The sequence below is a fragment of the Nuphar pumila genome, chromosome 3 (genome assembly GCF_984573655.1).
Source record: "Nuphar pumila chromosome 3, dmNupPumi1.hap1.1, whole genome shotgun sequence".
Taxonomy (NCBI): Eukaryota; Viridiplantae; Streptophyta; class Magnoliopsida; order Nymphaeales; family Nymphaeaceae; genus Nuphar; species Nuphar pumila.
The window spans coordinates 7089903-7116133 of record NC_143251.1 but is presented as its reverse complement, the minus strand read 5'-3'; positions in this window follow the sequence as shown (position 1 = coordinate 7116133).

Here is a 26231-nt window from a genome sequence, read left to right as displayed (position 1 = left end):
ATATATATATATATATATATATATATATATATATATATATATATATATATATATATATATATATAATATAATAAGCTGGTGGGAAGCCCCCCCTACCTGTGGCTCTCAGCAAAAAAGTACTGTTGCCGATGGGACACTTCCACTCTGGTGGTTTATCTTTTCTGTTCCTGATATACATTCAGGGGATATAAGAGCAAATGAGCCGAAGTTGATTGGGCTCAGTAGGCTTGATAAGGCTATGCTCGTATTATATTTTATATAATATAAAATAATATATATATATATATATATATGTATATATAAATTAAAAAATATCATCCCACCTAGCTTTGCCTTGAGGCCCCCACTGCCCCGCCTCGAACCCCCCACCCCACCTTGAGCCCCTTCTCTCTCTCTCTCACTCTCTCTTGGAAATGAGAGGTGGTAGACAGTGGCGCTCCACCTCCGAAAGATCCTCCACCACCTTCTGATAGCTCTTCTGGCACTGGCTTGCCGCTTTGCCACCGCCTAATGATAGCCAATGAGCTGTTGATGCCCTAGGAGACGTCATCGCCCATGTAGGAGTGGCTTGACCCCTTGAACCCTAACCTGGACCACTTACACTTCATTAAAACCCTCAATCTCTTCAGTGACAATACCACCTTCTGCGTCATCATAGATCGCCTAGCTCACGCCAACCATACTACGCATATCATTGCCTTGGGCGAGATCGACACCTTTGGATTCGAGATCTACCACTAGGAGGCCCTCTTGATCGTCGACTCAGTGCTCTGTGAACACTGCTTCGCCAACTACGTTGAGTCCCTCGTGAAGAAGATCGTCGATTAACTCTTCCTCAAAAACGCCATCTGGGAGACGCCCATCAAGGGGTGGTGTGTGGCCGGGGAGCTTGTCGAGGCCTGATGCCTCATCGAATTCGTCTCTCTCTCTCTCTCTCTCTCTCTCTCTCTCTCTCTCTCTCTCTCTCTGTCGGCTGAGTCCGAACCGAGCCTTACTCAACTCGATACTCATCACGAGCCAAGCCTGAACACCAGTGGTTGAGGCTCAAGCCGAGCTCGAGCTAAATCTGTACACCAATTTACTTGCATGGGCGAGCCAAGCTCGAACATGCAAAGCTAGGCTCATGTGCATCCCTACCTACAAGACGGCCCCGCAACTCTTACAATAATTTGTTTTTTTTTTATAGGCAAGCTGGGGTTAGGCAAGCTCCTAAACTTGCAACGGCTCAAGATAACTGGAGCCCCGTTGGTATAGTAATTTGTTTTTTCCTAAAAAAAAAAAGTCTTAATTTGGTAAAAGAAAAAGCAAGATTTGGAAGATCTTTCTTTGTCGGTGTGTTATAAGTGGATTCCTCTCCTTTTTTGCAAAGCGAGTTGGTCTCTACCAAACTTGAACATTTTGTGAGTTATGAAAGAGTTTTATCTAAAGCTTAAGACAACTTTGTTGAATCTTTTTTTACATGCACGAGGATCGACGTGGTCACGAGGGGCCTACATGTACTTTGCCACTTCCTTATACTAAGTATGAGATTGGATTATAAAGGCAGACATAGGTCCGGCCTGGCCCTACCAGACTCGCCGCTGTACTGTTAGGGTCGGATAGGCCCGACCTTAACCCTGACGGCCCACAAAACCCGATCCGATTCTTACTATGCCATAACCTGAGTAACATTGGGGCCTGGGGCACATCAAATTCCGTGTGAATCAGTAAGGACCACCTTGCAAGGCTAAATACTCTTGGGTGACCTGGTTTGAGTTTAGCCTGGTCTTATCAGGCATGGGTCTGGTAAGGCCCTTTTAAATGCAACCACTATCAGGTCGGGTTGGCTAGGCTCCATTTGTACGTCTTTTTGCTTGACCAAACCGGCCTGCTTATTTCTCAGGCTGGGTTAGTCCGGGTACTTTTCGGCTTCACAAGCAACTTAAACCAGGCCCATCTCGAGTGAGGTACCCAACCCGATGTCCACCCGTAGGACCCATCGGCAACCAAACATTCAACTACTCATTTTGATGATGTTAGAGTTGTCATATGACTGTGAATTCCAAGAAAAAAACTTCGTAAATACCAATAAAGGAACAGTGGAGCATGGGCTCCGCGTGGTTTGTAGGAGCTGTCAGTGCATGTCTCCTTGTGGTGGGACGTTTGCAGGTTCAAAACCCAGTGGTACCTTGAATAAGAACTGGTGGGGTCTGCCTAACCTCAGCTTACCTTTAAAAAAAAAACAGTGAAGCATGGGTGAGCTAATACATTCATGAAAGCACCCTTTGGATCTCTTATCTTCCTTGAGAGTATGATGAGCATGTCCCTGTATCGTTTACTTTATTTTGGGGCCAAGAATTTAACCAACGTTTGGTTGTTGAGAAGGAGGCATCAAAATTTGAACCCCCAACCAGTGAGACATTGATCCAAGACCTTAGTTCACTGTAGATATGAAACGTTGCTTCAACCAACTGAACTCAAATGTCAATGAATTGGCTGATGGTTTCACAGGTGTGGTTTTTTGCAGGTTCTTGTCAACAGTTATAATTACTTGTTTAAGGAACCCTTTTTTGCTAGTAGAAGTATGCGATGGTTATTGCTTCTCTTGGTATTGAAATTGACTGCTCACTGGTTTTCTTGGTTCACATGCGAGATCGCATTCCTCCTCCCTGTTTTGTTTCTAAAGATTTCATATTTTTTAGTGGGATTAAGTATTTTGTACCATATTCTTGGGCACATTTGAAAGCGAGAAAAACTTTCATATGGAAAGAAAGTTTTGATATAAAAACTTTTTAAGTGAGTTTTTTTTTTGTGTGTGTAGCATGAGAAAATTTTTCCCTTCTCTCCCTCACTGCGATCACCGGCGGCATAGTGATCAGATAAAATGAAAAAGGAGACTGGCGGCATTGTTGATTAAGTTCGTGCGCAATAAAGTAGGAATCAGTTTGTTTTCATTTGAGTTTGTTTCTCCTAATTGCACGGGTAGTGCAAAGTCCTTGCAGTAGTTTTAGGAGTTAGTTTTGGGCACCACTCCCTTGCATGGGAACGTGGGTTGTTTGTGTTTTCTTTCCGTCTAATATAAGATGTGACAGCATCAAAATGAAATCGAGCGACTTAGAAAAAAACTCAGAGTTTTCTCTTCGTTTTACAAGTATATTTTCCTTTTCTCTAACATTAGTGGTATCAGAGCGGTTATTGTATACCCAAAGTATACCCGCTTCAACCCAATGTCCATAGTCATCGGAGGAGAAGGTTCTCGTAGCGGCAACGGCGAGCGGGATACACTTCGGTATGTGTATCCACAGCTCACCTTGACAAATTACACCTGCTGGAAGATCCGAGTTAAGGCAATGATGGAGGACCAGGAGGTCTGGGAGGCGATCGAGCCGGCGGCCGGGGCGATCGTTCATATCAAGAAAGATAAGAAGGCGAATTGCACCTTATCCAGTGCTTGCCGGAAGATCTTCTGTTGCAGGTGGCAAATAAGGCCACGGCAAAAGAGATTTGGGACTACCTCCAGACGAGGTTCGTCGGCGCCGATCGCGTTAGAGATGCGCGATTGCAGACGTTGAAGAGTGAATTCGACAGTATGCGCATGAAAGAGGACGAGTCCATAGATCAGTACGCCGTAAAACTGTCAGCTATGACAGTGAAATTTAGTAGCCTGGGCGGTTCTCTGGATGATGCCGCACTTGTGAAGAAGCTCTTCGATACAGTTCCTGAGCGTTTCATTACCGTCATCGCAGGCATCGAACAATTCTACGACCTTTCCACCCTTGTATTTGAGGAGGCAGTGGGCCGACTCAAGGCGTTCGAGGAGCGAACGCGTCGTCCCACGGCGGGCGCGATCGGAGATGGGCAACTCCTCTACACTCAGGCGGAGTGGGAGGCACGCCAGAAGAAGATGGGTGCCGAGAGCCCCGGCAAGGGCAAGATACCAGAGGCAAGCTCTCGAGGAAGAGGCCGTGGTCGTGGACGTGGCACAAGCCGAGGACGCGGCGGGCGTTTCGGTGGGCGTGGGAACTCAACGGGGAAGGAAGTGACAGGTGGTGGCTCATGGGATTACAGCAATATTCAGTGTTTTAATTGTCGTAATTTCGGCCATTTCGCCAACCAGTGCAAGGAGCCGAGGAAGGCAAAAGAGGCATACCATGCCCGCACGGATACGATGGAGCAAGCACTTTTGCTCGCGGTGTCGGAGGAGCTGACGCCGCTCGAGCAGGTGGAAGAGAAGCAGTCGGAGACCTTGTTTCTGGTGGAGGACAATGTTTTTCCCAAATTGTATCTAACGGGAAAAGATATAATCACCGGGAGCACATGGTATCTTGACAACAAGGCCAGCAACCACATGTCCGACGATCGGGAGAAATTCCAGGAGCTGGATGAAGCAATCACCGGTAAGGTGAGATTCGGTGACGGATCTACTGTGCAGATTATGGGAAAGGGCTCAATTTTGTTTGAGTGTAAGAATGGAGATCAGTGGGCTCTCAAAGATGTCTATTATATTCCAAGGCTGTGTAGCAATCTCATAAGCCTTGGACAAATGACTGAGGTCGGCTACCGTGTGGTGCTGGACGGAGGCAAGCTGGAGGTGTTGGAGAAACCGACAGGGCAGTTGCTCATGAAGGTGCCTCAGTCTTCAAACAGGCTGTACCATATTGAGTTGACAAGGGCGAGTCTGATTTGCTTGCTCACAAAGATGGAGGATCCGGCATGGCTATGGCATGGTCGTCTCGGTCATGTCAACTTCAAGGCTTTGAAATTTCTCGTTGACAAGAACATGGTGGCAGGAGTGCCACTAATCACGCATCCAAATCAATTATGCCACGGATGCTTGGTGGGAAAACAAACGCGGGGAGCATTCCCGCAAAAGACACCGCACCGGGCAAAGGAGTGGCTGGAGCTAGTTCATGTCGACCTCTGTGGGCCAATTACTCCATCGACAAGTGGAGGAAATAAGTACTTTATGTTATTCATTGATGATTATTCAAGATGGTTGCATGTGTGTTTTTTGAAAAGTAAGGACCAAGCATGTGCGGAGTTTGTAAAGTTCAAGACTTTAGTTGAAACATGTTGTGGACGACGTATCAAAACGCTGCGGTCTGATCGAGGCGGCGAGTTCCTAAGTAAAGCATTTGCAGAGGTGTGCGAGGAAGCGGGTATACGGCGACAACTCACAGCGCCCTACACGCCATAGCAAAACGACGTTGTCGAGCGGAAAAACAGGACCGTGGTTGGGATGGCACGATCCATGTTGAAAAGCATGAAGGTTCCGGGCGAGCTCTGGGGAGAAGAAGTTAGGCATGCGGTTTATCTATTGAACCGTTTGCCAACGAAGGCAATGGGGGAGAGAACTCCATTTGAAGCCTGGACGGGGAAGAAACCTCACTTGGGACACTTGCGAGTGTTCGGCTGTTTGGCACATGCGAAGGTGGCGGCTTCACATTTGAAAAAGCTCGACGATCGGAGTCAACAGTTGGTTTATCTCGGTGTTGAGGATGGATGCAAAGCACATCGCTTGCTCGATCCTCGTCAAGGTAGAATAATTGTTAGCCGTGATGTGTTGTTTGAAGAGAACGTGAAATGGCAGTGGGATGATGGCACAAGTTTGTGGGAGTCAGTTGAGTTCCATGAAGAAAAGGAAAATGGAGCCGTGTGGAGTATCGGAGGCGAGGTTGGTTCGACTAAAGCCGTGAGTTCAGTTCAAAGTCCACTGGTTCCGGGTTCGGTTGAGCATGGCTTGGGGAGTGCTCCGGTGTCACATGAATCTCCAGGTTCTCAACTCGATGCCGCCATTGATCCGGCTCAACCACAGAGATATCGAAATCTTAGTGATATCTATAATTCAACATCGCCAATGGAACCGAATGATCTCGAGGAGCTACTTCTCACTTCGGCAGAAGAACCATCAAGTTTCGCGGAAGCAGAGCAAGAAGAGTGGTGGCGCAAGGCGATGTTGGAGGAGATGGACTCCATCATCAAGAACCATACATGGGAGATGGTGGATCCACCAGCGGGACATCGCCCAATTGGTCTCAAGTGGGTTTTCAAGGTGAAGCGAGATGAGCAGGGTACGATTGTCAAGCACAAGGCACGGTTGGTCGCAAAAGGATATGTTAAAAAACAAGGCATTGATTTTGAAGAGGTTTTTGCGCCCGTGGCCCGTCTTGAGTCCTTACAACTCTTGGTTGCTATGGTAGCACATGAAGGGTGGGTTTTGCATCACATGGACGTGAAGTTCGCCTTCCTCAATGGCGAACTAAACGAAGAAGTCTATGTGGCGCAACCTCTCGGGTTCATTATCGCTGGACAGGAACACAAGGTACTTCGGTTACGGAAGGCGTTGTATGGGTTGCGGCAGGCTCCAAGAGCATGGAACACCAAGTTGGATGTGAGTTTGGTGTCCCTGGGTTTCAGAAGGAGTACAGTGGAATATGGCTTATATACGCGTGGGTTTGGCGAAAGAATGTTGTTGGTGGGAGTCTATGTCGACGATCTCATTATCACGGGAGCGGACAAGGATGGGATTGTAAAGTTCAAGCTTGAGATGAAGAGTTTGTTTTGCATGAGTGATCTGGGACGTCTATCTTATTACCTCGGCATTGAGGTAGTTCAAGGTGCGGACGGCATTGGTTTAAGGCAATCTGCTTATGCGAAAAAATTACTAGAAAAAAGTGGTATGGCAGGGTGCAATCCATGTCATGTACCCATGGAGAATCGTCTCAAGTTGTCCAAGATCAGTGCTACGCCACTCGTAGATGCCACCAAGTATCGGAGTATAGTTGGGTGCCTTCGATACTTAACTCACACTCGCCCTGACTTGGCTTTCTCTGTCGGTTATGTGAGCCGATTCATGCAGGAACCTCACGAGGAACATTTTGTTGTAGTGAAACGAATTCTTCGTTACATCGCGGGGACGTGTTTTCTTGGATGTTTTTATGGGAGAAAGAAGGAAGAAAGCCAAGCTGTTTTAACCGGGTTTAGTGACAGTGATATGGCTGGAGATTTGGAAGACCGGAAAAGCACTACGGGGGTGTTGTTCTTCTATGGTAGTGCTCCTGTCACTTGGCAAAGTCAGAAACAGAGAGTGGTAGCTCTTTCTTCTTGTGAGGCAGAGTATATTGCAACTACATCAGCGGCATGTCAGGGGGTGTGGTTGTCTCGTTTACTCGGCAATTTGGTCGGGAAGGAACCCGATGCAGTCACGCTTAAAATTGACAACAAGTCCGCGATTGCTTTGTGCAAGAACCCGGTGTTTCATGATAGGAGCAAGCATATCGAGACGAGGTATCATTTTATCCGTGAATGTATTGAGGATGGCAAGGTAGCAGTGGAGTTCGTGGCGACGGAAAATCAGCTAGCGGATATTCTGACCAAGGCGCTTGGTCGTGCCAAGTTTCTGGAGCTTCGAGAGAGGATCGGTATGGTTGAGATCAAGCATACGCACGAGCTTAGGGGGTGATTGTTGGTTAAGTTCGTGCGCAATAAAGTAGGAATCAGTTTGTTTTCATTTGAGTTTGTTTCTCTTAATTGCACGGGTAGTGCAAAGTCCTTGCAGTAGTTTTAGGAGTTAGTTTTGGGCACCACTCCCCTTGCATGGGAACGTGGGTTGTTTGTGTTTTCTTTCCGTCTAATATAAGATGTGACATCATCAAAATGAAATCGAGCGACTTAGAAAAAAACTCAGAGTTTTCTCTTCGTTTTACAAGTATATTTTCCTTTTCTCTAACAGGCATAGTGACTGGATCAACGGCAGCGATCTTCCTCACCGCAAGCTCAGCTTGGAGTGGAGGTGGTCTGGGTCGATGAGGAGGGAGGAGGTTTGCCTCAGGTGGGTGTCGCTGGATGAGATGAAGAGGAGGGCAAGCTGCGGGTGTCACTGGATCAGACACAGGAGAAAGCAAGCAGTGGGTCACCGTGCTGTTGACGGTGCTGCCAGAGGCAGTTGGTTTGGATCGCCTGATATCATCAATGGATGATGGTGAGATAGTGATGGCGAGGTGGATGATATGATGGTGAGATGGGTGATAAAGAGTGTTGGTAAAAAACATTCCTCCCCGCCACCCTTTCGAAAGGATGTTTCCAATAAAAAAGTGTACTTTTAAAAAAAAAATTGTTTCAGGAGAGAGTTTTTCTCGTTTGGAAGGGTTGAAAAATCTCAAAAAAATCTTTGCAGATTTTTTCATTTTGTATCACTTTTCTTACATCTTGCTTGCTTCCAAATGTACCTTAACTCTAATGAGAATCATGCCAGAAGGGTTCTGCTCATATGGTAAGAGTGACCTGTGAATGCCAGCAAATTGACCGGACGTCACAAGTTCCAAACTCATAGGCGGCATCCTTTATCGCATGGTCAAAGCTGGGTGTAATCCCTGATGGGCAGGGGGACCTCAAAGGTTTTACGGCCAGCCAATATGCGGCGATAAAGAGGGGTTTCCCTTGTTTATCCAAAAAAACCTCCAGTCAGAATCATCCTCTCATGGACTTATGAAAGTAAATGTGAGAGAATGAAACATGAAGCAGCTGATGACAGCTCTTTTTCTCATTAATTTTCTGCCAGTTCAAGAATTGAATAGGAAGGGCCCATTACAATTCTAATTCACAGGTAGGATTGTCAACGGGTCAGGTATGAGAAGAGAGTTCAATTTAGATGAGATCCAATATTTTCGTCCAATGCTTGGATTCGTTTCTGCTAGGCCTGGATGAAACAGGTATGGATTCAAAGTCAAGCTAGTCATATCGGACCGCATTTGAGCAAACATTGACATAAGGGTCGAATCTGGCTTCTAATGTCACTGGGTTGAGGGGACAGTCATGAATTTGAAACCCATGTTGTGTGTTACTTACTAGCCGTAGGCCACAGCTGATCAGTTTAGTCCTTGTTGGGCAAAGATACCTAGGATTTTATGCAGATGGAGCAAACAACAGGATTTTCTCTACGGGCACATTTGAAAAGTGGAAAAGACGTAAGAAAAGTGATGCAAAGTGAAAATTTATACAGATTTTTTTTTTTACCTTTCTGAACAAAGAGACTTTTTCTTTGAGATAGCTTTTCTAAAAAAAAAATATTTTTTGATAAAAAAAAATATTCAGCAATGAAAAAAAAAATAGAAGAATATTTCCTACCAAAAGAAAATTTATTTTTACACTCCCTACCACCTACCCATCTCACCACCACTGACCACCATCACAACAACTCTCCTCCTCATCTCTTTCATTTTTTCACTCTATTTTTCTAATGCTAGACAAACAAACGAAAAAATTTCTTTTGAAAAACTTCTCATGTAAAAAACTCTCATAGGCAAAACCTTTTTTTCCTATAACTATAAAAAAAAAACATTAAAGTTTGAAGGTTTTTGTATAAATATATATATATATATATATATATATATATATATATAAGAGCTCATTAGGGCTTGAACATACACATTTGTATCCACCCTAGTTTGCATTTCTGCTTTACAGCTAATGACATCAAACTGCAGCAAGGGATTCCCTTGGAATTGGTGTAACTACTGTTCCTGCCTCGTTTGTCTATGATTCCACTTCTCTTCACATGGTAGCTGGTTGCCTTTTACCACACAACAATCTTTGTGACGCCTTCATGTCACCACATGGGTACGTTAATTACAACTTGCTATATCTAACGCCCTCTGTCAATTATGGTGCCACATGCTAGGGAGGTACATCTCTGAGTGACCGCCATAGGCATTACGTATTGTAGCTGTTTTCATGTAACATTAGTAACATTTGCCAAATCTAGGGTTGCAAACACGTAAGATATTTACCCGGTTGACCTTGACCTAACTTTCAAAGAGGGTCTGGTTTCAGATCCGGATCTGACTTGGAATACACGGTATAATTTCAGGTGCGACCAACTCAGATTCCAATTAAATCTGCAGAAAATGGGTTAAATATGTTGATTTTCATGTGATAAATAAAACTGGTCGAGTCAGGACCGAGTATGACCTAGTTTCAAACATATTTATTTATTCAAATTCGACCTGGATCTGGCAAAACATGACATTTTTTCTTCTTCATATGGGCATTATTTTTATGTATCACATCCAGCCGAATTACCTTTGCATGGGTTGTAATCGGATAAAGATCCGACCCACTTGCATCCTACTCAAATCTCTTGGTTTTGGTTTACTGTAAGCCATTTTTCTCTTTTTGCTATAGAGAAACAATCTTAAAGGAGTAATCGTAGGGATGCAAATGGACCGGGTCCAATATGCCACTTTTGTGATTTTTGGCTGTTTCGACCCAATCTGGATCTGACTTTTCTATGTATTTAGCTGATCCCGATCCTATCTGTTCGCATGCTTAATAGATGGTTAACGATTTAAGTGATCATGTAAACCAAAAAAAGAACAATAAATATTACTCTCTTACATTCAACTGATTTCTCTAGTTCATGCCAATTAACAAGGGCTTAACTTAGGGTATGACATGGATGAACCTACTTATTTTCAAAAGTAGGAAAAACTTGGATATATTGTGCTCCATAGCACAGTGAGCTTTGCATCTTGGAGCACAATCCGATATCCCACTTTGTCCCACTTGTCTGTGTATGTGGGTCAATCCAAAGTCCAAGCTCCTCTTAGTCTCCTAACATTGATCTTGATCCAAACATAAGTGTTCGGATAACGCGTGGCAAAGCCCTGTTTCAGTCCATGTGCTATTCAACAAAGCTTTGACATAAAAAACAAAGAGTTGAATTCCATCTTTTTCTTTTCTTTTTCTTTTTTTTTGATATTCAATGGTGACAGAACAAAATGTGTGTTAGTTCCTCTTTATTATTATTATTATTATTGTTGTTGTTGTTGTTTTATTTGCCTCGAGAAACCTTGTTCGAGACCGGAGACAATACCGCTGAGATAAAACACCAAGGTTAGGACCCTCGCCCTAGGGTCTTTGTTGTATACAAGGGGATAGCGGCCATGGGAATCTAAATTTCACTGCCTAACAAACAGCCGAGGCCCGCTCCAACTATACTAACCCTTTTAGGGTAAATGTGTTAGTTCTTTAAAACTTGAAATTATATCAAGAACACTTTTCAAAGAGCTCTAATATGGGTCCAAGTTTGCATGATCTCATATTTGAATCAAGCTAGTGCTTGGATTCAAATATCATAGTTTCCATGCCCTAACTTGGATATCAATAAAAAAATATCTAGTGCACAATTTTTTTATAATGAAAAATAATTGTATTGTCCTTGTAAAATGAAGTGCTTCCTAAAATGTCCAATAATATTTTTTATTTTTGTAGAACATTTGTACCCTTCACACATGTGAATATGATGAGGTTTGTGTAATATATAGGTATGTTGTAGGAAGTTTGCAACCTTCAATAAAAAGATCCCCTGCGGAGCTTCACAAATATAGGGCTACCGTAACAAATATAGTATGCTCTTTACAAAGATACTTTGTGAACCTCCCTTAATTAGATACTCCTCAAGAAGCTCCGCAAACGTGTGCTGACATTCACAGTCACATGATGTGAATATTCTCGATGTTCATAATTTGATTCGACCTCCACAAATACAGTTTGACCTTCGCAAATATAGTATGATCTTCGCAAAGAAAACCTGTGAACCTCCTTTAATTAAATACTCTTCACGTGCATTCGTAAATGTCTGGTGACATTTACAAATACATGTTGCGAATGTCCCTAACATTTACACTCTGATTAGAGCTTTGTAAATATAGTAGGACCTTCTCAAATATAGTATGACATTCATGAAGAAAACCTGTGAACCTCCTTTAACAAAATATTTTTCATGTACATTCTTAAATGTGTTCTGGTATTCATAAATACCTGTTGCAAATGTTGTACCTTTGTATACTTGTTGATTCATATATAAAATCATTGTGATCTTTTTTTTTATTTTGTTTGTTTGTTTCTCGTTAGAATCCTAACCATTTTCTTTTTAAAACAATAACCCTTTTCCCTATCTCCTTTGCAACGATTACGGTGAAATCATCTTGCAGTATTCCTGAAACATTGCAATATCTTATTGTTCAACTTCTTTGTCTTTCAGTTAGGTCAAAAATGAGTTATATATATATAGTTTTTTTTGTATTTTTAAGTTATTTTTTAGATATATATATTTAATGTGGTCTTGTAGTATTTGTGTTTGGTTGTTGTCATGAATGATTTATGTATCTTTGTCTGTGTTTTATTTAATATTTGGCACTAGACTTTTTATTTAGGGTTCTTTATATATATATATATATATATATATATATATATATATATATTTGTTAGTGTTGTACATGATTTATATTTGTTTTCAAGTCCTTTATTTAATATTTGATGATTTTTATCTTTAGGTAATGGAGCTAGGGTTGAATGTATATGATGAGGTTGGGGTTGACTGTGCACAAGCATTTAATATGAGTTAGGGTTTTTGTAGGTAGTTGGTTTTAGAGTAGTTATTGTAAGTAGTTTTGTTAATTGAATGCATGAAGGATATATAAACGACTTCTTTGTCAGATGTTATTTTCATTAAATAAATGATATATTGCGTGGTTGGTGTAGGCAGTTAATGATGACATCTGAAATGGTTAAAATACACTATCGTAGCACTGAGCACCCTAATTGGCGATCTATAATGATTTACAAAAATAATATCTTTAAGAAATTTATGGCTTTAATGCATCGTAAAACCGAATATGCGAAAGAGTTATTGAGTCTTTAGTATAATTATTCTTTAAACGCAAATAGCCAACAAATATAAATAGATGTTTTGGATGATGATGATGTAGAAGTGATGATGTTTACTTGGATACTCACAAAGTTAAATATGGAGCACTTGTTTTGACACCATTTATTGAGCTTAATCCTTTGGCGAAAAATCCAATTTTCTCATATAGTGGGTGATTTTGATGTTCTTAACATGCACGCAGAGGGCATGCAGTTGCTCCAACCAATTAAGGATATAAATGTTCGGCGTGCATGCAATAAAAAACTTCTATGTACAATTCATGTTGTATATGATTAGAGGATCGTTGCAGAGGAAGTCAAACTATACGTCAACAAACCAATGATATTAATCTTCACCACATTAATTTGGATAACATTTAGCATTCTAGGGCAGATGACATAACTAGGAAGAAGTTATTGGACTTTGTAATTTATGTTTGACATGTATGTGTGATTTTTATGGCACTATAAGAAAAATGCTAATTAGCGACGGAAAATTGTGACGGATTTTTTTCGTCGCAAATTTGCGACGGATCAGTGAGCGAAAACTATTTCTCGCTAACATTTAAAATATTTGCAAAATTAGTGACAAAAATATATCCGTCGCTAATTAGAGACGGATTAGCGACAAAGTTTTTTCGTCGCCAAAACACTACAAAAATGATAATTGGCGACCGAATTAAAGAGGCAATTTTTCCGTCCCTAATTCATCGCTAATTAGCGACGGATTAGGGATAGCGACGGATTAGGGACAGAAAAATCCCTCGCTAATTTCGTCGCTAGTTTTCGATTTAAAACCGTCTCGCCTAAGGCACGAAATTTTCCCTCCCCCCGTTCAAAAATTTTCTTCCCTCTGTTTTTCCCTCCTCCCGTTCGATTTAAAACATCCCCACCTTCCTCTGACGATGCACACCGATCTCTTGCACCACGAAGGTCGACCTTCTCAGGCACCTCTCGCACCACGCGCAGCTTCTGCAGCCGCTCTGCAGCGATCCCTTCGTCCCTGTCTCATCGTCCAGCCCGACCGCACCTCTCGCACCACACGCAACTTCTGCAGCCGCTCTGCAGCGATCCCTCTGTCCCCGTCTCGTCGTCCAGCCCGACGGCACCTCCATCCTCCATTCTCAGGCACCTCTCGGTGGAGACTGCTCGGGCACCAATGGCACCTCCATCCTCCGCGTCGTCGTCTAGCCCGACGCCTCCTGCATGTTCTCCTTCGTGAACCCTGGCTATGCCGCCTGCCTTGACCGCTCCTCCCGACGGTGCCCCTCGGCAGTCTCCACCGCATGTCCCGCCTCTCCTTCGCCGGATCCCGTCTCTAGCCGTGACTGGCTCGCTGCGAAAGAGTGTCCTGACGCCGGTTTTGTACAAAAAAATTGCTCCCTGCCAGAGAACGCGCTGGCAGCGAGCAATTTTTTTTTTAATTTTTTTTTTAAAAAATTTAACGACTGATTAGAGACGGATATTATCCATCGCTAATTTAAAATAGCGAAGGACTCGCGATGGATCATATCTGTCGCAATTTAGCGACGAAATTAACGGCAGATAAGTTATGGCACTACTTAGCGTCGAAAAATTCGCGATGAAAGTTATCTGTTGCTAATCCGACACTAATCCGTCGCTAAACAGTTTAGCGACGGATTAACGTCGGATTAGCGACGGATTTAGGTTGTCGCTAATCCACAGGTTTCTTGTAGTGTGGGTAATTATAAAATTTGAAAGTATAGGAATGTTGCATGCATATAAGTAAATGAAGTGATAAATATGTTATTTTTTATTTAGTTTGTGCATCCAAATAGTTAATTAGTCGTAGGAGTGATCACATTGATAATGGAGAATCAGATGACGCAGATGACTATACCATGTCATATGAGGATAACTGAGAAATAATAAGAGAAGACTAGGATACTCATGACATGGGACAATTAATGGCGGATGCAAATGCTGCGTAAATGACAATTGAAAAGTTGAACCTTTGGTATGATGTACAAGCTAGCAATAAAAAAAAAATTATACTAATGAGGCATGGTTGAATAGATTCTTGTTTAATGGGTTCTTATACAATAAAGACTAATTGAAAATCATTAAAGCATAGACATCTTAGTTGATTGATGAGTTGCATAATGAAAAACTTAATGATCGATAATCTTTACAGTGGTTAACAATAGGCTTAATGATCTAAAGCACCCTTATCCATTTTTGAAAGATTATCTGATCATGAATAACTATAAAACAAAATTTCTGAGGAACTGCAGTAATAGAGTGATTGTCATATGCACTAGAAAGAACCCACAGACTATAGTGATTGCCTCTAGATGATTCATTGAACAAAGGTATGTAAAGTAACAGTCTTTTAAGTAAAAAAGGTGGAAAAATGGTTGTTGCATGGATTGCAACGGTTATTCACAAATACTTGCATGCTAACTCAAAAATGACTATGAGAAATCATCAAGGACATCACCCAAGAGGAAGGTATAGAGATTAATTTCAAACAAGCATGGCATGAACAAAAATACATGACGGAAGAAATATATGGTTCATATGAAAAATATTTAAAGATGACACTACTGACATAAAACACCAGGGTTAGGATCCTCACCTCAAGGTCTTTGTTGTATGCAAGGGGATAGCGACCATGGGAATCAAAATTTCATTGCCAGTCTGTGAACACCCCAAATTTTTCAAAAATTTATAAAAATTTCCTTTTTGCTCCCGGCCACTATTTTCTGAATAATTGAGTCGATCTTGAGTTGAAATTCAAGTTATTTCTCCAATTCACTGGAATCAGAATCTATTTTCTATATCTGACTCGATTTTGGATCTGGATCCAGTGTCAAAACCTAAACCTAAGCCTTGTTATCTATTTTTTAAATTAAAGTTACAAAAATACCAAAAATAGTTTTTGAACTGCTCGGACAGTCCATCTGGTATCCGTTTGGATCCACTATTCTATATTTTTCAGTTTGAGATCTAAAACTCGAATATTTCCTCAAAATCTGGATCTAAACCCGTTTTCTGAAGGAATTTCAAAAAATCAAACCCGAATTCTCAGAAAACCCTTCTTTTGTAAATATTTTTGAATTTCACAAAATTAGTTTAAAATAATTTAGTTTTCAGAGTTTTTACTTCAAAAGCACCAAAAAATAGAAAATACAAAAAGAACAAAAAAAAAAAGAAAATCGAAAAATGGCTTTTAAACACCCCTTTTAAAAAGAAATTGTTAAAGAGCCCCCTCTTTATAAAATGTCAAAAATAATAGGGACCTATCTCAAAAATTTTATAACGGCCTTACCTTATAAAATCGACCCTCAAGGGGGTCGATTGATCCATCCGTTTTCACCCACTCCTCTCACTCTGATCGCTTTTCACCCCTACATGTCCTCGACGCTTCTCCCTCTCTGATCCGTCTTCACCCTTCCCCCTTCACGCATGTCGATTCCTTATTCTCTTTCCCCTCTTCCCTTGTATCCTTCCTCTTCTTCTTCTTCTTCTCATTTCATTGGCTTTCTTCCATCTGACTGAAGAAAGCCGACCACTCTGAAGCTTCGGCTACGGTAAGTATTCCCCTTCTCCCTCCGTTGTTGTTTTTTTTTTCTTTTTTTTAATTTTCTTGGTTAAACGACCCCATTAAAGCACTTCTATGGTATCGGTTTGCAGATAGCAAATACCGGTCCATATACTCAGTGCAACATCAACGGAATTCTCATATTCCAATATTTGTTAGTTGTCTTTACAAAAATTTATGTGATTTCTGTTGCTTTGATCTCTTTCTTTTTTTCTTTTCTTTTCTTTTTTTATTTTTATTTTTGCTTTGATCTTTCTATTGTGTTCTATGTTCTTAATTCAGTTTGGGGTTTGCATTTTGTTCATTTGCTTGATTACTGCCTCATTAATCTCCCTTGTGTTTGATCTAATTATGTTTTGCGAATGACCAACATCATTTGATCCATATGTTCATCGCACTCATGCATTTTTTGTCTTATATATTCATTTCATTACGTTCTGTCTCGGTCATTCATCATCTCATTAGTTGTCTTGATTGCCGCATCTATGTCCATGTATTATCCTCATCGCACTTTGGATTTACATCCTGTAGTGTGTGCTGATTCCTTGATCGGATTTTGATTCCCCATAGCCTCTGCTTGCCTCATGTTTCATTTTATGGTGTTAGATCATCTTACGTTTTCAATTTGGTAAGGTTTTGGTCTATCTTTATCACGTCATTGTTGTTCATTCAATTTATTGATATCTCCTTGATATGGTCTTAATGTCTGGACATTGGCATCTATATGTTTTAGTTTAGCATCGTCCATTATTACCTGTGCATCTGGGTTCATCTCCACAACATCCATTCATTTTGATTTGTTTCATAGCATCGCACAACACCGATCCCAGCATATCAATCATGTTGATTCTGTGTGATTCATTCTAGTTTCTTGCTTTATAATTTGAATTCAATCTATGTATATCTTCTATGATTTTGTAAATATTGTCATATGCTTCACATTCGATTGATATTTTCTCTCGATTTCAATAAGTTGTTCAGCATCATGGACTGGTCTTACAACGTGAATCATACATAGTGATCAGTTTCTCTCACCCCTGCACCATCTCTGTACATTACTGCACTCTTATGTTCTCTCAGCTTAGTCGAGCTATCACAACACTGAAAATGTTGGGATGGTGAGTTACTCCTGGGCAATTTGTCTGGGGTATGACATTCGGCTCCTCTCATAGACCTTCATGTTGCCCTTGTGATCCATCCCTACACCCCTTATCTTGATCGTAGCGTCATCTTTTTGGTAATCCCCTCAAAAAGGGTCAGGATGGCACTTCCTGTATGCCCTTTGATCAGTGGGTTAAGTGCTATCATTTGGCGCATGTACATATTTAGCATGCTGGCAATTATTGAAGATTCTCGTGAGAGTCTTGAAGCAGAAAAGGGGCCCTGGCAAGATTGCTTTCAAGGAATCCCAGGCTGTAAGATTTTCCTTGGCTTTTGCCTTGAGCGTCTGATGCACAATGTTAAACAGATGTTACCGAAGAAGGGAGATAGCTAATATCTCCTCCATCCGTGTTAAAGAGCTGAAGATCAAGCCAATTTTGCAGCCTCCAATGATCGCTCCAATCGCAGGTAATGATAGTTAGTGTTGTACCAAAAAAAAAAAAAGAGAAAATCTTTGGTTCTTACAGATGATGCCTTGCTTTTCCCTTTTAACTGTTAATTGTATCATTCCTGGAAAAGTCATGACTCCGTGCATCTGTATCATGTTTGAGTTCAGCATATGCCACAGTTGATCCCCTGTTGCTTTACATTAGATGCTCTGATTGAATTGGCATTAATGATATATAGTTAAACATTAATTTCATTTGGTAAATGCAGCTGGAAGGTCAGGTCATCCAAAAAAAAAATTATGCATTGCTGGAAGCCTTTCTATGCCCGCCAGGATTCATTTTGAAGCGTTTGCAGAAATATAAATCCCACATTTGTTTAGCTGAGTCTTAGGATGCAACCTGGCAATAGTAGCTTCACCAATACTTCAAGTGTGACTCTTCTGGAATCTGTGGCTACAGTAAGGAGAGTCCACAATTGTTAGCATTCATACCAAAATCCTAGTATGGCAGTAGTTTTGAATTGCAATGTTCATTATTACATGACTAGTTAAATGATCACTTAATTTCTGTTTTGATTCAGTACTTCATTACACCTATACCTACTTCTCCACTCCTTCACTTTCATGCCCCCTTTGTGCACAACAATGTCTCCTCCTCTAATGCACATTCCCCCTACTATTTGATGTAAGCCAACACTCAGCTTAACTCGCTGCACTTACAACTTCTTACCTTTCTCCAGCACATTACACACTATCTTCACACTGTATTTCTTCATCAAACCTTACTCCCATTAGCACATAACTCCTACCTATACACTCCTTGTTATTACAAACCTGCGGCATCCACTGTAGCAGATTAGCTATCTCACCTTCACATACCAATACCTTTGCGTTCCCTAACTGTCAGCATATGCACACCACTCATTCCATTATACATCTTCACAGCAACATTGTTGCAACCTCATTCTTACCTATCGCACCTATCATCTCCATTTGCTGCCATCATCATCGCGGTTGCTGCATCATACTAGTAACCTACCTCTCACAGATGTAGCCTCAAGCTTTGCAACAGGCGTAGATCCATCCACAAACAATGATGCAGTCACAACCTCAATTTCAGCTACAACCCCAATATCATTTTCCAGTTCATTATCATGCCTACCATGCTCTTTCATTTCCCCTGCAGCCTACCACACAACACCAGCATCATCTCAGTACTGCCTAATATAAATCTTGATTCCCCAATGAAACCAAAGTATATCCAAGTAGAATGCTGGAACTTGTCACTTAAGACAGGTCTCACCAGCTCAGTTGCCTCACAATCAGCATATGATTGGACTTCCAACACCCCCAGCACTATACTTGTATCCCCTTTTGCAGCAATATATCCACCAGTCCATACTCAATATCTTCACTCGACATTACCTATAGCATTCATTTCCTGTGCTACATTATCATCATCTTTGCTACCTATCACCATGCTCACTTTGTTAGATATCACTCATATCCACTGCACTAACCATACACTCATTTTCACCTTATCACCTTCACTTGCCCTCACCTGCTGGTCTTTAGCATCACACACCTATTCACTATTCACTCACATATCCCCTGCCCACTTTTGCAGGGCATATCCAGCATATTATCCACCTCATCCGACTTCCACATATCCATATCTTCACTGTGGCCTGCCACCAATATTGCTGCACCTTTGTACCCCTACTTCATTCATTCCCTGCAAAATATTAATACACATTCTGTCGTTTCCAACCTCCACCATCTCACTAACAATATTCACAGCACCTATATCACCAATTTCCACTTCACTACTCACAATCCCACACTTAGGTGTACAACAACTACTATCTCCCACTATGGCACTCTACAACATCATCCACTCCTTCCCCTGCAATCACCACTACCACTGTAGCACTACCACAACCCTCATCTGCAAATGCTACAGTCCCACCTAAACCTTCATCGTGCTGCACCCACTTCCATTCACATCTACCTCCAACTATCACCACCCCCCTGTTACCATCATACTGTTGCACCCACTGCAACTGTTCTCACATGTTGTACCTATCACTTGCATCCTCACTTCCTTCACCTACCTGCAACCCCACCTACTACAGCATAACACTTCTACCCTGCTGCATCCATCCCTGTTACAACCTACATGGTACCAGTTGGGGTGGTTGCTTCCTTAGTTTCACTTTGTTTACTTGGTTCCTTGGATTTCAGCATTATTTCTTTTGGATTGATCAAAGATCACAGGATTGTGCTTAGCAATATGGATTCCCTTGGTTGCAAAATAGTCATATCATTCAACTTGTCTTTGATTTGACAAGGTATCTTCATTAGCATCTATATGTATCTGATTTAGTCATCATTCTCTATATGTATGTCATGATATCATTTAGGCATCATATATGCTTTGCAACATGCATTTTCCAGTGAACCCCATACATCTCATATGCACTTTGAATTCATTTTTTTATATTTGCTTAACATATCATATATGCCTCCTTCCATCAATATGTCCATTTTAGTTCCAATTTAACATTTTTTTATGTTGGATATCTTGCTTTATGGCTAACTCAATCTTTTTGCAGGAAATGCATGTAAAATGTTGATCTTTTTCTTAGTTTAGGGATATTAACTTCGAAATTCAATTTCAAATTTAATTCAAGTTTGTAATAGCAAGATATTAATGAGAACTTTACATTTTCAGTCTTAGATTAGAATGTATGAGTATGTAAATATCATGAATTATCTGTTTCATATCATTTTTTTTATTTCAAAAATTAATAAATGGGAACATGAATGACACATGCACAATTCTAACAAGAGGTAATAAATCTTAAGTAAATGATTCACATTGATGACCATAGTCAAAATGTGGATAATGCTTAGGATTTTTATCTTTTATGAAATAACATTGGATCCACACTGGATCTCTTTCAAAATTCATCATATTTTCTAAATTTTTCTTTCTTTATCAGAGTTTGACTTGTAAATTGATTTAATATACATATCAATGGTCATAGTCAGGATATATTGAAAGTTAATTTCATTTCAAAGTCAGTAAAAGCACCAAAATGTATTTTATTCTTTATCTGAATTTAAATACAGATTATTTTATAATACATTTTATGACCATAGTCAGGAATGTATTATATCTTCAATCTTATTTCAATTCTCCTAAAGAATGAAATATGCTTTTTCAAATATTCAATTTTTAAATATTCTTTTAATTCATTCATCATTTAGAATAGAATTGCATCATTATTTTCAAATCATTTCAAATTTTTTTTAAAAACCCAAGTGATTTTGAGATAATTCTTCAAATACCTTATCATTTCTCAGATCAATCTTCAATTCTTATTTATAAATTCAAATTCATCTTTCTATTCTCAAATCTGTCTTATTTCAAAATTCAAACTTCAATTTCAAAGTCCAATTCGACTTTGAAATTTCAAACTCATTTCTAGATTCAAAATTCAATTTCCAATTCAAATCAAATTTCAAAGTTCAATTTAACTTTGAAATTCCAAATTCATTTTAGAAATTTAGTTCAATATTTAGATCAAATTTCAAAGTTCAATTCAACTTTGAAATCCCATATTCATCACCTGATTTCAAAAATTCAAGTTTAAAATCAAGTGTATTCTCTGTTCTTCACTTCAAATTCCCAAATCCCCAAGTTCTTTTGAAATCTTCTGAGTTTTAATCTTCAAATCACTTTTGAAATTAAGGATCAAAATTCTAAGATTAGTGCTAAATTCAATTCCATCTTCAAGTTCTATCAGGATTTCTCAAATCCAAATTCATCTCCAAGTTCTATCTGAATTCCCAAAATCCAAGTTCATTCTCAAATTTCATCTAGATTTCCAAGGTCCAGACCCATCTTCGGATCTCATCTGGATTTCTAAAATCCAGATCCATCTTCTAATTTCATCTAGGATTCCAGACTTCAAAATCCAATTCCATCTTGGACTCCAGATTTCAAAACTAATTCCATTTTCACATTTGATCTGGATTTCTCAAAACCAGTCTTATTTTCAAATTTCATCTGAATTTCAATTGCTACTTTCAGGTTCTGAATTCAAAACGGTCAAAGATCTCCTTTTCAAGATTGATTTTTTTTAGAATCAAATTCAAATTCAAAGTCCATTTTGACTTTGAAACTTCATTTTTACTTCAAAAAATTCTATCTCAACTTCAAATCTCCTTTTCTCTTCATTTCTTCAAATTCAAAGATTTATTTTCAAACCTCTGATTATTCCAAGGCTTGGAATTTCAAGTCTCCTCTTCCAGATCTCTTTCAATTCTTAAAGTTAGATTCAAAATCTAACTTTTTCAATTCAATCTTCAACTTTCAAAAACCATTTCTTCAACATATTCTCGAATTTATTTCAAAATCACTTGAAAAATCTCAAAATTTCTAAGTTATTCTTCTCAAAGGCATACATTTCTGCATTTGCATTACACAAGCATGATTCTTTGTGCATTTTAGACTTAGAATAAATTCTTAGGTAATATTTAGGTAAAGCAAGAAGCATAAGTTCGATCCTTGGTTCGATTACCCTTGGTAAAGGCACCAGGAACGGTCGAACCTTGTACCGATGAGCGAATCTTGTCTCTCCATTTTCCCATTAATTTTAAAAAAATGGCGGCGAGTAATTTCAAAATATTTTCAAAATTTAGGTCAAGTGAGACCTTTGCAAAAAGTTTCCTTCTCTTCTTTCTTTTCATTTTCTCTCTTCTTTTCTATCTTTTATTTTTTCCTTCAAAAAAGGAAATAGAGGCTAGAAAGGAAAAGAAAAGAAAAAGAGAGAACACAAGAGGAATTTTTTTGCAATGATCACACTGTCAAATAGTCGAAGCCCGGTTCAACTATGCTAATCCTTTTAGGGTAAATGTGTTATTTCCTTAAAACTTAAAATTATATCTAAAACACTTTTCAAACATCTCTAATATGGGTTCAAGTTTGCATGATCTCATGTTTGAATAAAGCTAGTTCTTAGATTTGATTCTCATGGTTTCTAAGCCTTAACTTAGATATCAATAAAAAAATATCTAGGGTACAATTATTTTATAACGAAAAAATCATTGTATTGTCTTGGTAAAATGATGTGCTTCTTAAACTGTCCAATAATCTAATGAAATCCACCACATATCCAAAATTTCTGATTTTTTTATTTTTGTAAGACATTTTTGTCCTTTGCATATTTGAACTTGCTGAGGTTCACACGATATATAGGTACGCTATGGGAAGTTCGCCACCTCCAATAAAAAGGAGATCGTCTGTGGAGCTTCACAAATATAGTACTAGTTTTATAAATATAGTATGACCTTCATGAAGATATCATGTGAACCTTCATTAATTAGATACTCCTTAAGGAGCTCCGTAAACATGTGTTGATATTCATAGTCACATGATGTGAATGTTCCTGATGTTTATACTCAAATTTGACCTTTGCAAATATAATATAACATCACAAATATAATATGACATTTGCAAAGAAAACCTGCAAACCTCCTTTAACTAAATAGTCTTCACGCACGTCTGTAAATGTATGCTGACATTTACAAATAACTATTATGAATGTTCTAGACATTCACACTTTAATTGGAGCTCCGTAAATATGGTAGGACTTTTGCAAATATAATATGACCTTCATGAATAAAATATGCGAACCTACTTTAACTAAATATTCGTTAAGTAGGTCCACAAATGTGTGCTAACATTCATAAATACTTGTTGTGAATGTCATACCTTCGCATGCTTATTGATTCAAATATAAAGTCATTGCGATCATTTTTTTTGTTTGTTTCTCATTATAACCCTAACCATTTTTCTTCTAGAATCGTAACCTTTTTTTCTCTCTCCTTTACAATGATTACTGTGAAATCATCTTGTAGTATTTTGGCGACATTGCAATATCCTTTTTGTCAACTTCATCATCTTTCGATTAGGTAAAAAATTGAGTTATATATATTATTTTATTATATTTTTAAGTTTTTTTATATATATATATATATATTTAATATGGTCTTGTAGTATTTGTGTTTGATTATTGTCATGGATAATTTATGGATGTTTGCATGTATTTTATTAAATATTTTGCATTGGATTTTTCGTTTAGGGTTCTTTATATATATATATATATATATATATATATATATATATATATATATATATATATATATATATATATATTTGGTGATGTTGTAAATTATTTATGTTTGTTTTCTTGTTCTTTATTTAATATTTGATGGTTTTGTCTTTAGGTAATGGGGTTAGGGTTGATTGTATACAAGCATTCAATTAATGTGATGGGTTGGGGTTGGCTGTGCACAAACATTTAATAGGGGTTAGAGATTTTATAGGTAGTTAGTTTTCATAGTACATATTGTAGATAATTTTGTTAATTGAATATATGATGGATATATGGATGACTTGTTTGTCACATATTGTTTTTATTAGATGAATGATATGTTGTGCAGTTGTTCTAGGCAATTAATTATGACCTATAAAAGGATTAAATTACATTATCGTAACACCGATTACCCTAATTGGAGATCTATTGTGGTTTCAGAAAATAATAGCTTTAAGAAATTTATGACTTTGATGTCTCATAAAACTAGATATGTAGAAGAGTTATTGAGTCATCTGTACAATTATTCTTCAAACATAAATATTCAACAAATATGGATAGATGTTTTGGACGATGATGATATGGAAGTGATGTTATTTAGTGGTGATGTTTACTTGGACATTCGTTAAACAAGGGGCACTTGCTTTGGCATAATTAATTGAGTTCATTCATTTGGCAAAAATTCAATTATCCTAAACAATGGGTGATATTGATGTTCTTAACATGCATGCGAAAAGCATACAATTTGCTCGAACCAATTAGCAATATACATGCTTGACGTGCAAACAATAAAAAACTTGTATGAACAATTGATGTTGTATATGGTCAGAGGATTACTGCAGAGGAAACTACGTCAGCAAACCAGTGTTGTTGATCTTCACTGTAGTAATTTGGATAACATCCAACCTTCTAGGGCATATGACATAACTATGAGAAAGTTGTTGGACTTTGTAATTTATGCTTGAGATATATGTGTGTTTTTTATGGTTACTCATAAAATTTAGAAATATAGGAATGTTGCATGCATGTAAGCAAATGAAATGATAAATAAATGGTTTTTATTTAGCTTGTGCATCTGAATAGTTAATTAGTTGTCGCAACGATCACATTGACAATGGAGAATCAGATGATACCGATGACTATAACATGTCAGATGAGGATGACTAAAAAATGATAAAAGATGACCAAAACATTTATGACATGGGATAATTAATTGTGAATTTAAATGATGCATAGATGATAATTAAAAAGTCGAACCCTTAGTATATTATACAAGCTATATGGGCATTTATTGAGCAGTAAAATTATTTTTTATTTTTATACCAATGAGACACAGTTAAATAAATTTTTATTTAATAAATTCTCATACAATAAAGACCAATTGAAAATCATTAAAGCTGAGAAATCTCAGTTGATTGACGAGTTACTTAACAAAAAACTTAATAGTCAAGAATATTTTTAGTGAATAACAAGCTCAAATGATAGAGACATTGTTGTTAGCCAAAAGTTTAATGATCTAAAGCACTATCGTTCATTTTTTAAAGATCATGTGATCATGAATAACTATAAAACAAAATTCCTGATAAGCTACAATAATAAAGTGATTGTTGTGTGCACTAAAAAGAATACGCAAACTATAGGTGATTGCCCCTAGAAGATTCATTGCACAAAGGTGCGCGAAGTAACGTTCTTTCAAGTAAAGAAAATAGAAAAAGTGTGTCACGTGGATTGCAAGTATTATTCGTAAACATCTGCATGATAACCCAAATACGACTCTTAGAGAAATCATCAATGACATTAGTTGCGAGGAAGGTGTAGAGATTAGTTATAAACAAGCATGACGTGGACGGAAACACATGAAGGAAGAGATATGGTTCATGTGAAGTTTCCTTAAAGATTTATCTTGCCTATTTGGATCATTCAATGACGAGAACCTTAGGAAGGGTAGTGATAATTGAAACTAATAAGAGAGATTGATTTAAGTATTTATTCTTATTCTTTTGTTCATGGTGTGATCCAACTCTATAATAAATGATATATTTAAAAAAAAAACACATGGTATATTGTTGTCGGCTTATAGTATTGATCATTGTTGTAAGATATTTTCGGTAGCATTTTTCATTATAGATAAGGAGTCCAAGAAGTGCACTTTGGTGAAGTACAACTAAAACTATCAAAACTACAATGCGACTATTTTCTTGAAAAAAATCTAGAGTAAGATACAACCACATATGATTGTATTGCCACTGATGTGGAACCACAATAT